The sequence below is a fragment of the Aythya fuligula genome, chromosome 16 (genome assembly GCF_009819795.1).
Source record: "Aythya fuligula isolate bAytFul2 chromosome 16, bAytFul2.pri, whole genome shotgun sequence".
Lineage (NCBI taxonomy): Eukaryota > Metazoa > Chordata > Aves > Anseriformes > Anatidae > Aythya > Aythya fuligula.
Window position 1 is genome coordinate 2177218 of NC_045574.1, and position 13795 is coordinate 2191012.

The following is a 13795-nucleotide window of genomic DNA, read 5'->3' on the forward strand; positions in this document are numbered from 1 at the left end:
TGACCTTAAATGTCACTTCTGTGACATAAATGACCGCTTCTGTGCTTTTCAGTAACGAGGAGCTGATTTCCAGCAGCTGAATACCCAGCACCAGATTTTTTATTTTTATTTTTTTCCATTAGAGGCCCAAATGGGGTAATTTCAAAAGGAAAAGGGAAAAAAAAATAGAGAAACAGTTCAGTGTGAAAGCCAGCCTTTTCCTAGCTGTCATGGCTCTCTGAGCTCCGTTGTTTCACGCGCACACGCGGTGCGAGGCTGGAGCCAGCGGGAAGCTGCTGATCTGAAGAGGCCATAAAAAGGAACCGGGTTTCTTGGAGCTGGACCCGAGCGCTATGCGGAGTGGAGCTTACGGCTTTATTTAGCCTTCAGATCTCCGTGGCATCAAAGGAGCTACGGTGTACCTAGAAATCGTGCTGCCCTGGCAGTTCTGAGCTGGGGTTAGAAACAAGCCAGGTGCCAAAACCGCGGAGGTTTTGAACCTGTGCTGAACTCAGCAGCACTGAGGGGAGCAGGGGCAGCCCCAAAGCAGTGTGGGGCACCCGGTGCCTCTGGCTCAGTGCCCGGGCACCCCCTGCATTTTTTGGGTAGCAGCACCTCCCTAAGGCCCCCCAGCAGTCTGGAGATGGGGCTCCTTCTCTCCACAAACCCATGTAGGTTTAGAAGCCGATGCAGACACCCCTGTGTCTGTGCGAGTGCATCACCGGGGCTGCTGCTGGTGGAGGAAAGGGGCAGGAGGATGTTACAGCCAGCCACATATTGCTACAACCACCCCACCAGCCCCTGCTCCCCTGCAAATCTCCCTTGGCTAATGGAACTGAGGATGCACCCCAAGAAAAACCCTTTAATCAACCCCATCCAAGACAAAATGCCTGAGCTGAGGATTCCTCCCAGCTCCCCAAAAGCATTTTGTCCCCCATCTCTGTGGGACCTCGGGGGAAGGATGGGACCAAGTGTTTCAGCCCATGCCTGCATCCCGCCCGCCAGCTCCCAGTCTCCCCTCCCTGTGCATAATTCCTGTTTTATGAATGGAAAGCGCCCTCCTCTATATTTAGCAGCAGCCCAGCCCTGGAGGCAGGAGGACTTGTTGACTTCAAGGGCTCTGAACAAGCCTGCGTTGTGTTTACGGCACGAGGCTTCGCTGGAGAGGCGAAGGAAGCACCAAGTGGCTCATTCCTGAAGCCTGCTGGGTTCAACAAACATCTGCAGTAACTCAAGGCACATGGGGAAAGGGAAGACAGGACGGCTGGGGGGGCTCGGGGCACCGTGGCGGTTCTCACCTCTGTCCCCAAAAGCCAGCCATGGACTGCAACTATCCGGGGCTCTGCATTTCCCAGCAGGTCCCACAGGTGGAAAGGGGCAGCTTTGCAGCTCCCGGACAAATCACTTCCCGGAGCATATGCTCCACATCTGGGTGGAGGAGCTGGTAGCATCGTCAGGGCTGTTTATTTGCATAATCCCCAATTAACACAAACTGCCTCGGACAGGCGCCAGCCACGCGGTTGTGAAGTCTCGCTCGTGAGCAAGTCAGCAGCGCCCGCCTCTGCTGGATGGCTCAGGGACCCCGCACGCATGGGGACACACACAGATCGTCCCCACCATCCCTAATGGAGCTGCTCCAGCATCTCCCTTGCTCCTGAGCCATGTTATGGATTATCTGAGTTATGTGTACAGGCTTTTCCCCATCCCCAATGCAGCCAGAAATGTGGCTTTAAAAGGAAGAATTAAAAACTTTCATATCACCCCAGGAGCTGGGAAATTACCAAAAGCATCACATGGTTTTAGGACACACAGAATAACTACACCATGGGTGGCCGTGGCGTTGTGTGAGTGCCCTTGGGTGGCGGCAGAGGTCTGAAGGCAATGGGAAATCGCCACAGCAGTGCCCTGCTCCTGCTTCGGTATGGTGATAAGCACTTTATATATATGTACATTTAAATATATGTATATATATATATAAACAGGTCCTGGAGGTGACAGCACCTTCAAAAACATCAAGAAGAAAACAAAATCTTGGCTCTCTCCCCCTGAAACAACTTTCTAAAGAACACCAAGAGTGGCTGCTGCCACCTAGCGAGCCAGCACTCGGCTGCAGCCCGGCTCCAAGGGGTTTTTAAAAAAAGAAAAAAAAACATGGACCCATTGCTTTTTGCCCTAAAACACGCAGCAGGTTCGGGGAGTGATTTTTATTTATTTATTTATTTTCCCCAATAATGCCCTGAGCAAGCAGGAAGGGAGCACAGCACAGAGCCCGGCTAATGGCAAGCCAGGGCTGGCTGCAGCACTGAGCTCCCCACGCTCTGCGGCCCCATATTGCTGCAGGATCCGGCCCCGTACCCCACAAGGACAGCCCTGCCCTGCCCCACATCGCACCCAGTGCTCGGGGAGTGAGGGGTGGCCGTGGTTCCCCGGGAGCATTCATCTCCTGCTCACCCAGCTCGCACCCAGCCCACCGGCACTGCTCCCTCCGCCAAGGTGGCCAGAGGGCTGCCTCGCTCAGAGGGCAGTCAGTGATTTTGCAACCTGTAGGAAGGCTGGAAAAAATGGGTTTAAAGAGGATTTTACATCTCTCTGAGCTCAAGGGGTGGGCAGAGAGGGAGGCTGGCCAGGGGAGGCTGTAGGAGGGTGGCTGGCCAGTGCCAGCAGGGCTCGGTGCAGGCAGGCTTGCTGCCAGCCCTGTTTGTGACCCAGCGAGGTGTTTGTGTTGGCAAGGGCAGCCCAGGGCAGGTCCCAGTGCTGTCACAGCTCTGTCACCTCCCGCATTGAGGTCCCAGGGGGTGGCAGCGTTGCCAGCTCCCCCCCCCAGAGGACAACAGGACCACGGCGAGCGTCCCCTGGGACCCCACATCAGGAAGCGCTGGAGACAGGGGGAACGCGGGGCCACCAGCACCAGAGCAGTTGCCCTCTCATCCCCAGCCACACTGTTTGGTGTAAATCTCACCCCAGGAGGGCAAGGATGTGGGGATGCAGCTCTGCCCATCAGCTGGGGGAAAGGTGCAGAGAAAACCACCTTTCTTGGAAGTTTTGTGCTCCTGATACCCAGGGCTGGTGTGGTGTGTGAGCAGACCTCAGCCAAAGCTGAACCAAGGGGCTGGTCCCTGCATCTCAAGCCAAAAATCTGCCTCCCTGCCAAGCCCCCACACTGGTCCCAGCCCTACCCTGCAGACCCCAGCAAGGTCCCCTCACCCCAGCAGCCCCCCAGGGCACCCCCAGCCCCAGGCAGGGGAGCCGCGTGTATGGGGCCGTAAGTTTGTGCAGTCCCAGCAAACCTGTGCTGACTTTATCCTTTTTCTGGCAGAACTATAAATAACCCAGCTGGGCAGCAGGATGCAGAAGGATGCCAGGGCCAAAATAAGCTAAGCTGGGCTGCCGAGGAATTGCTATTACCTACTTGAGAGACTCTGAGCACAACGGGAACGGCCTGGGTGTGTGGCACCACTGGCCATGCTCAAAAAACCCTAAAGCTGTATTAAGGACGGGGTGGGCTGGAGACATCCATGGGTGCCTGTGTCCCCCTCAGTGCCAGGTGGGGGTGTTGTTAACCACACCCCTAAATGAGCTGTTTGGAGACCACCACGCCTCTGTGCCCACGCTCCAGGCACTCAGCCTTGTCCATGCAGCCAAATGTGGAAAATCAGGGTTTGGGTTGTTTCTTTTTCCCTAAAATGAGAAAAAAATAGGTTTCAAACAAGCTCCCTCCTGGCAAGCTCCATACTTTCTGCAGTGTGGGGAAGGACTGAGCTCGGGAGCTGACAGCATCCCGATGGGACACGGGACAGGACAAGGGCCACCACGTCCACAGCTGGGGCCTGGTGGCCATATGGGGGTCTTGAGGCAAGCAGAGCTGCACTGTGGGGCTGGACATGGCTCCCAAAATCGGCCCCACATTGCAGTATGGCCGGGGAAGCCAGGCTGGTGGGGCAGGACGGAGGGAGCTGGCAATCTGCTTCAATCCCCATCTCGGAAGAAACACCCTGGTGGTTTTCTCAGGGTTCACTGGGAAGGGAAAGTGGAGTTTTAAACAGTTCATATAAACAACTGGGCTTGAAAAAAGCAGACCTAATTTCCATGCACTGGTGCTGTAATTATGCATGCAAGCCAGCAGACAATAACAGATCGGGTAGGATCAACGCTGAGAAAGAAATCACGGGGTGCAGCTCCTGCCCCAGGAGCCCTCGAGGACTCGGGGAGGGAGCTGCGGGGTGCCTGGCTGGGACCCCACCAGGCTGCAGGCACGTGCCCAAACACAGACCTGCAGCAGCAAGCACAAGGCGTGGGACTGGGGACCGAAATCTGAAATTGGACTTGTCTCTGGCTCTGCTTTGTGCTGGGGAGCTGCAGGGAGCACAGCCCCAGGCAGACATCGGTGCCCCTCACCTCTGCATCAGAGCTGGCCTCCAGAGCCCACCCCAGCTGGTTCCTGCAAAAGGTCTGGGGGTCTGGATGGGTGCTGGGCTCAGCAGGATGGTGCTGGAGGAGAAGCAGCAGCAGCAACCGGAGGGCATCGACCCACAGGGATGTGTCCTTGCTCCCTGCAACAAGGACAGGTGCTGGCATGGCAAGGATGGCTGGGCAGCGCTGGGATTTTGGGGTGTGCACTGAGTGGGAGACACGGACCAAAATAAAAAGACAGAGAATGAATGAGAATTAAACAGAATTAAAGACCGGGCCATCCACCCGGTCACCATCCCCTTGCACCCCACTGAGAGCTGGCACACGTGCGTGCGTGCATGCACGCAGCCCCCCAGGGCTGTGCTGGAGGGAGCAGGCAGGGCTGAAGGGCTCTTTGTTCCCCGGTGTAATTATACCTGAGTGGGGAAGCGAAATGTGCTGAAAACCCCTCGCCGGGCGTTTCTGCAGGGAGCTGCAGCGCTCAGCCCAACACTGGCCCCATTGTTCCCTCCGTGTGCTCCGGGCCCACCTCCACTCCCCACTTCCCTGCCTTTCCTCGAAATAATCAGTCTGTGATTAAAAACCAGGTCTTTTCCCTCGGCAATGTCAACATCGGGTGAAACGCCCTGAAACTCCCTGCTGCTGCTGCTCCCTGCGCTGTGAGGGTGCCAATGTAGGGACAAGGGCACAGTCGGGTGAGATTTTTGGCAATGGGAGCACCCTGGCTCCTGCTGAGGGCTCAAAGGCTTCATCTAGGGTCGAGATTCTTGCAAAGCACTGAAGAAAAAGAAGAAATAAAATACCAATAGTAGTCATAATAATAATAACAAAAGTAAAAAACCTCTCGCCAGCTGCCTGGATTGCAGAACAGCATCTGCAAAACCACAGTTAACAGCCTTGTGCTGGGGACTGCTGCTTGCCGAGGAATTCCCCAGGTACCAGGGGTGCAATGAGCACAGACACCCCAAAAGTGATGGTGTCCGGCTTTGGGGTGCCGGGCTCCGGCCGTGCCAGGAGGTGGCAGCAGGCACACGGCGAGCGGCGGGGAGAAGGGTCCGGGGCTGCGGGATATGGGTGCCACCGGCAGGTTGCTGATACGAGCAGGGGAAATGCTGGGGGCTGGTGTCGGGAGAGCAACTGGGACAGCTGGGCAGCAGTGAGACACAGCTCGGGCTTTGTGTTCTCACGTGTCCGCTGCAGATATTAAAGATACTGTTTTTACTTTGTACAGGGTGGGTTTGTCGTGTGTTTGTTTGTCTAAAGGGACTTTGTCATAATCAGAATGCACTTCCGAATACACAGAAATTACAGAACACTTCCTCCTTTAACAGCGGGGTATAACGGGTCAGTTTCCATGCTCTGAAATCAGAGAAAAGACTCAAATTTTAAAGAGTAGGAGAAGAACCTCACCGATGTTTTAGCAAAATTACTTACTTTACAAGTGTAAAGTTTGGAGGTTTCTTATAATTGCTAGGGCTCTGAAAATCTTCCCTAGGTTACACACATACCCCAATAAGAAAGATCCCATGGCTAGAATTAAGCTAGCGTTCCTGTATATGAGGCCTGGGCTAGAAAACATCCCAGTTTTCCCCCAGCTGAATTATACCCATGTTTAAATGGCCACCTGCGGTTGCGTTTGATGAGGGAATATACACACACAACCTCAAGCACAGGCTTGAAGTTCAGTTCCAGCACAGAGCAATATGTGCTGCCCAGTCAGGGCCTGTGAGTACCAAAAAGTCAGAAGAGCATGTGGCTTTGTCAAAAAAGTGCACGTCTGAAGCCAAGATTACAGCCCAATAGAAGAAGCATCCAACTGAAGAGCTGAAGTTAATTTCAGAGTTCATTTTTTTTTTTTTTTAGAGTTTTTCCATAAACCTTTAAGTTTTTACATTCCTTTATAGATACTTGACCTAGATACTTGACTGTAGATACACATTTTACAGTTTAATATTTACAATGTTCCATTCAAGTTAATAAAAAATGAATTTTGCATAAATCTCTCTCTCATGCATCCTCTAAGCAGCCATCTCTCATCCATTGCCATGGTACAGAATCCTGTCCTGGCAGGACAGTAAAGCTCAGGTTGACTTCAGCTGGAGTTCCATATCTGCATGGCTGGGCTTCATTTCTGGTGCATTCTTCTATCTCATGGCTTGTTTATAACATTGGGCTTGTTTTTGCACAGTGCTTGTGGTATGATTCCCTAGATGTACTAGGACTTTTTACCCAGCCATCTGAATTGATTTTGACTTTAGTGTAAGATTAGTGTTTGCAGGAAGGAGCTGAATGCTACCCCAAGTACAATTATGTGCTCGACATACATGTATATGTATCTATCCCTTGGGCACTGTGGCCATTTGCAGTCTCTGTTTTTGTCTTACCTTTACTAAGGTAAAGGTTGCTAAAGCCAGTGTTGATTAATAACATTCAGTATCACATGTCAAGCTCACCATATAAGTTGTCCTCTGTGTTATCATTTTGTTTCCCTCCTTTTGTAGCTGACATTTGGGAAAAATGTTATTGTTCAACCTCAGCAACCCCAATCTTTTTATTTTTTCTGCTTCAGATGTCTTAATGCAAGATCCACTAGTGGCAGGTGCTCTGTAAAATTCACGAGAAGAATGCATTCCAGGTGCCCAGACTACTGATTAGTTTATGCTTGCCAGTTCAAGATGAATGTAGTGCAATTTTCACATTCAAACTCTGAAAGAGAATATTTTCCCTGTTAAAAATCATGGTCTATCAGTGAACGGGAACACCAAAACATAAATTAACATCAAACCAACATGGCACAGATAATGTAATTGAGTGGCAGAAGCGGTTTGTATCCAAAACTTCACCTTTCTTTTGGTCCTTGTGGTTTCTGCTGCTTTGTTTACTTATTTGGGAAAAAAAAGGAGACTACTGATTAGCACATTTTTTCCTACACTTCCTATAAGATACTCGGGCAGGATGGAATTTTCTTGCAATTCTTTTGTCATAACTTCCTCTTGACTGGTAAAAACTGCAACAGATGACAAAAGTTTTCTGTGCAGAAAGATCTTGTGCAAAGGGTTTTAGGAAAACTGTGTTTACAGTATAGCTTTTCAGATTTCCTGTGTTTGATATGGTCAAGCAGTGCTTCTGGGAGTTAACTTCTGAGAGGTAATATTTGATAATATCAGTAATACTTTTCACATTGTTTCTCAGTCTGAGCCAGATTTCAAAGTCACCGAGGCAGAGATTTTTTCTTGTGACAAAATATGCATAGTATTTATTTACAGTCAGGCTTCTATATTTTAAGTAATATTATTCAAATCACTAACAGAATCTGAGTTCTAACTGAGTTCTTTCAGTCAGAACTAGCACATTGAGTTAGTGCCATTGATGCTTGGAGTTGACTGGGAAGCCACTGAAGTTAAGGGTTTGTGTGGCAGAGTTGTATAAATCACTTCCATGTTTGAATCTTTCCTGTTGTGTTACTAAAAAAGAAATATCATAGGATCATAGAATTGTTTTTGTTGGAAGGGACCTTAAAGATCAATTAATTCCAAAACTCCCTGCCAAAATCCTACAATATCATTAAAAATATTGCAATTCCACTAGGTTTTTGAACAGGCGCCTATAAATGGATATTGCTCTCTGAAACCTCAAAGCCCTGGGCTCCCTCAGCTTGGGGGCTGGGACTGACCCACATAAGAAAAGCACTGGATACCCAAGTTGTTTTGTTATCTGAGAGTATGAGAGCCCCTTTCCCGAAACAGGCCCTGCATTCATTCATTCCCATGTTCCATTCTTAACCAGCAGGTCCCTGTTGGCCTTACAGATGACAAACTTACTTTCTTCAAGATTATCTAACTTACTGAAGGTGGCACAGCAAATCACTGTCAGAGACAGAAACTAAACTGGGTTTCTCAGTTCCCTGACAAGTGTTTAATGATTTAGGATTTGTGATTTTCTGGATTTTTGTACGAAAATGCTAGCCAAGCACACAAAAATCCAGACAATGACATAAATATAAAGGATTTAGGTAGGCCTCTAGGTCTATCTCCTGCCCAAACCAGGACTAACTAAGGTTGCACAGAGGACGTTGTCTAGTTGAGTTAAAATTGTTTTCAAGGTTGGAGATCCCACAGCCCCTTCATAACCCTGGTTGAACATTTGACACCCTGCATAGTGATTTTTTTTTTTTCTTATATGTAACCAGAATTCCACTTACTGGAACTCTTGCCTCTTGCCCTTCATACTGTCCCTGTGTACCTCTGCAAAAGAGTATGGCTCCATCTAGTTCACTTCTTCTCTTCTAGCTCTTTGCTTCAGTTCATGCCTGCACTGGCTGTACAGGCAGGATGCTCTAAAGTAATTGATTTCTATCACTCTGGCAACAAAAACATAGCTTTCTTTTAACTCTTGGACCACCAATACTCCTCCCAAATGGAACGAGCTTGGTCATACAAATCTCTCATTTAAGTGTTGGTAGTGCTTATCCGCAGGGAAGTCAAAATGAAGGCTCTTTCTGCCCTCTGTTGGGCAGTTAATGATGGAAATTGGTAGCATAAACACAGTCAAAACCTGGTAAAGTGCAGCAAGTCTTTACTAAAGAGAGAGGAAGAGAAAGTTAACTGTGGTGAATGTGGAATGTGTTGAATTTAACATCACTGGGACAAACGTTATTGTTGTTAGAATGCTAATGCTAGTTATAGTAATATAAATGTAGCTGTGGATTGAGATAGTACAACTCAAAGATGGACCGGATCCCCAGCGCTGTTATTCTGTACTGTTGCACAAGGTGGTGGTGTGAAACCTCATGGTAAAGGGCTTTGTGCAAACACACGAGGCAATACATGAGTTTATGCTTGAGGCAGGTAGGCAGAGTTCACTTGCAGCATGAGCTGTAGCACACTTGTGAGTACTATAAATGTATATCTATGATACCTGTAACAACACCATATTAAAAGCCAACTTTAGGCATGAACAAGGGCTCTAGACCACATGTGCTCCCCACAAAGGTGAATTACCAGTGTGAGTCACAGCATGCATAGAAAAGAGCTGCTGCAACCTTCAACTGCTGGCTGGGGCCTTCACAGCCCTCCTGTGGGCTCTGGCTGAGAACATTAAGTCTACAGAGCAAAGTGTTTTATTTAGAAGATGGCAGTGATAGCAGCACTGTTATAACCTTCTTTAGGCACCTTGTGATATTTACCACGATACAACCTAAATGGATAATCAAATGGTCTCCCTGCCTCACTGAACAGAATGCCTTGTGCTAGCTGAAATAGCAGTTACCCAACACCTCCTTCATCTGCAGCGTTCTGGGTAGGGATTCTTCTTCTGTCCTTCTTACCTCCATGCAGGGTAAAACATTAGTCTCCTAACTCAAGGAGCTCCTGAATGCTGCCACCACAATATTGTTGCACTTCACAGACAGAAACTATTTTATTTTTACAATGTTTGTGTGAGTTGGTGGGAAAGTAAAATCATTGTCTGCAGTTTGTGGGTAATGGTGAACTGCCTGCCTATGGGTACCACTTTCAGACATGCAGTATTTGATTTGTCAGAGTATTTGGCATTGTGACGCATTTTCTAAGGTCCATGAGGTACTCTGGACTTCAGTCCACAGTGCCTGGCAGCACATTGATCAGGGAGCACGAAAGAGCATAGCCTGTTGTCATGGGCTCCAGGACAGCTGCGGCTTGGGTGCAGTGCACCCCCAAGCCTGAAGGACAGCCTGACACTCAGCATCCCACATATCCCCTCTGCTTTTGTGGCTTGCAGCAGTGAGGGGCTGTGTGACTTGTTAGCAGACACCAACATCCTGCAGAGGAGTGATGGGCTACCTGGCTGCTGTTCTGGGTTAGATGGTATGAGCTGACCTGTAGGTACCACAAAGTGTGAGCCAAGCTTTCTCCCCTTGCTGTCCTCCCAAGCCTACATAAAGCCTGTGAAGGCTGGAATCAGTAACAGCTTAGGCCTGTATGCAAAATAAAATGTGTCAGATATTTTGTTTGTTTGTTTATTTTGATGCTGCTGCCTAGAAAATGAGGACTATGCAATTAACGATCACTCATGCAAAGCCTGTCCTAAGGGACTGAGGCAGCGCAAGGCTGTGCTTGTGGTAGGGTAGAACCCAGATCCCCATGCTCCCACTGCTCTAGATTAATTGTCAAACCATTCATGCTGCTCATACCCATCTTCTACCTTCTGTGACAAGGGAGGTAAGGCCCCACGGGTAACAGCCTCATTTTCTGTACACTTCTAATTCACACTCAGTACAGATCCTCTCAGTGCGCTGTTAAGAGAGAATCCTGTTGAACAAATTATGGGCATTCTTTTTATGAAAGAGCCCATCAGATTACACAAAATATTTCTTATAATGTATGTAATACATCACGCTAGTCAAGCAACTAACTGGCTTAGTATAGAGTATCTGTGTGAAGAATCTCCTGTGTTATACAGAAGTTTAGACTGATGCTCTCTCCTAGTCTTGAACTCTACAATATTTTATAATCAAGCCAGTAAGCCTTTTTGATTTTTATTTTTGAAATTGATCTTCAAAATTTCATACTCTAGTTAAAAAAAAAAAAAGTTTTTATGTTTTCCTTTTTTTTTTTTTTATTTTTTTTTTCCCACTGAGTTTCACACCTGTTCAGTGACTTGGAGACCCAGAACTTCACTATGGTAAATGATACAGTAGCAGGATGTATAACACAAATAACTTTCTATTACTGTTATTGTACTCTACTACTGGAGTGTTTTTTGAACTCTTCTGTTCTTTTCCCCATTCTCTGCTTTGTTCCACCCTATTCCCTATGATTTAACACCTATCCTGTGCCATCTGGCATCCCAAACCCACCACTGACAGCAACACTGAAAGGACCAGAGTGTACACGAGTAGTCAAGGCACTGACTACTAAATTGATATAGTATAATATGGGGTCTCAATCTCCTAAATCAGAGGCTTGGGGCAGACTAGGCCATTTGTTTGACTTGTATTTAAGTTCTCTTTATGCAGTTATAAACAGCTGAGACTATTTTCCCAGGCACTGGAGCACCTTCACACTAGGTGGAGCTGACCACCAGCTCCCACCATCCACTGTAGGCTTAGGTGTAATCAGGTGCTGGGCCCAGCATTCACAGGGAGGTATGTTTTGAACTGAAATTAGTGGTAGTTATATGAAATGTTGTCTATGTTTTGGCCTTGCTAATTAATTTTGGAAGGACATGTTGTGCATAGGGGTTGCTGTGTGTTCATGCAGGTTACAGCATTCATTATAACTTACAGTCAGGTTTGCTGAGGGGCTGGCACTCAACACAAGGCTTACATGAGGTGTTTTTTTGCCCTTAGGCCACATTGTATAAGGTAGGGCTGTTGGCAAGACCCTCATGTGTATGTCAGCAGAAACAGGCATGCAGGAACACACAGAAACTGTGGTCAGCCAGCAATGCAATGCTTGGATGCAGTGTCAGGGGAGCAGATGGAAACTGCTGGAGTATGAATTGCTGTCCTGCTGATGTGAGCTGGTGTGTTTGAGCTGTGATGAAAAGGTTGTAGTGATGTAAACCCACAACAGCATGACCAAGTTAGATGAATCTGTTCTAGAGCTATGGATACGTTAGTCTTTTGGGCACCTTTTGACTTACAAAACTGCTTGGAGTGCTGTCAGATGTGCTGGTGCAACCTGCAGCACTCCAAATATCAAACACAGATATTACCACTTATATGTGTAGTGGCTGTGGGACTACAGGTTTTCTTCTAGGACTACTCTATTTCTATTTGGACTTTTCACTGCAGGACTGAAGATCAACTGCTGCTCAGATAACAAATACTGAACCTTATTTACAGGGAGTACTCTGAGTGGAGTGGAGGTGAACTCTGCACTGATCTACTTGGACAGTACTTCCACACTTTGCAAGATAATTCAACAAGAATATGTAGGTGTGAGGAAATCCTCACTTTTAAATATTTCATAAATAGATGTAAATCTAGAAGAGATGTATAACAAACTGGTTGCATAGTTTGCCCCAGTTCATGACTGAGGCTTATGAAAAACCTTTCAGGTTACAACAGGAGTAAGAACAAAGTGTACGCTTGACCTGCAGGCAAGGCTGAGGCAGGGCTCTGCCTCCTGCCCGTGCAGCAGGCATTGGCTGTGGCCAGGGGCAGGAGCTGGCAGGCCCACCTGCGCTGAGCCCCCCCGGCACTTGGCAAACAGTTTGAAGGCTGGAAAAAGGATCAGGCCACAGCCAAGTCCAAGGGTCAGGCAGATAGCGCGGCTCACGGGCTATGCTGCGCGCCATTTGACCAGCACAGCGCCCTGCAGGATAACAAAAAATGTTTTTATGGATATATTAATGGCAAGAGGAGGGCCAAAGAGAATCTCTGTCCTTTACTGGATGCAGTGGGGAACATGAGCACTGAGGATAAGGAAAAGGCTGAGGTTCTTCACACCTTCTTTGCATCTGTCTTTACCAGCCAGACCGCTTATCCTTGGGGTACTCAGCCTCCCGACCTGGAAGTCTGGGACGGGGGCAGAAGAACCCCCCCACAGGTCAGGTGGAAACAGTTGAGACCTGCTGCTCCACCTGGACTGTCACAAGTCCATGGGGCCAGATGGGATCCACCTGAGGGTGCTGAGGGAGTTGGCAAATGTGATTGCTGGGCCACTCTCCATCGTCTATCAGCAGTTATGGTGGAGGCTTGCTAACGTGATGCCCATCTATAAGAAGGGTCATACGGAGGATCCAAGGAACTACAAGCCTGTCAGCCTGACTTCGGTGCCAGGAAGGGTGATGGAACAGATCATCTTAAATGCAATCACATAATGTATGCGGGACCACCGGGGAATCAGGCCCAGTCAGCATGGGTTCATGAGAGGCAAGTCCTGCCTGACCAAACTCATCTCTTTCTATGACTGGGTGACCCGCCTGGTGGATGAGGGAAAGCCTGTTGACGTATCTGCCTAGATTTCAGCAAGGTCTTTGACACGGTCTCCCACAGCATTTTCCTGGAGAAGCTGGCAGCCCATGGCTTGGACAGGTACACTCTGTGCTGGGTATAACTGGCTGGGAAGCTGGGCCCAGAGAGTGGTGGTGAACGGAGTGACATCCAGCTGGTCACCAGTGGTGTTCCCCAGGAGCTGGTGTTGGGGCCCATCCTCTTTAATATCTTTATTGATGACTTGCATGAGGGAACTGAGTGCAACCTCAGTAAGTTTGCAGATGACACCAAGCTGGGGGGAAGTTTTGATGTGTCAGAGGGTAGGAAGGCCCTGCAGAGGGACCTGGACAGGATGGGCAGAGGCCAACGGGATGAGGTTCAACAAGGCTCGGTGCTGTGCCCTGCACTTGGGGCACAACAACCCCATGCAGCACTACAGGCTTGGGGCAGCGTGGCTGGAAAGTTGTGCAGAGGAAAAGGATCTGG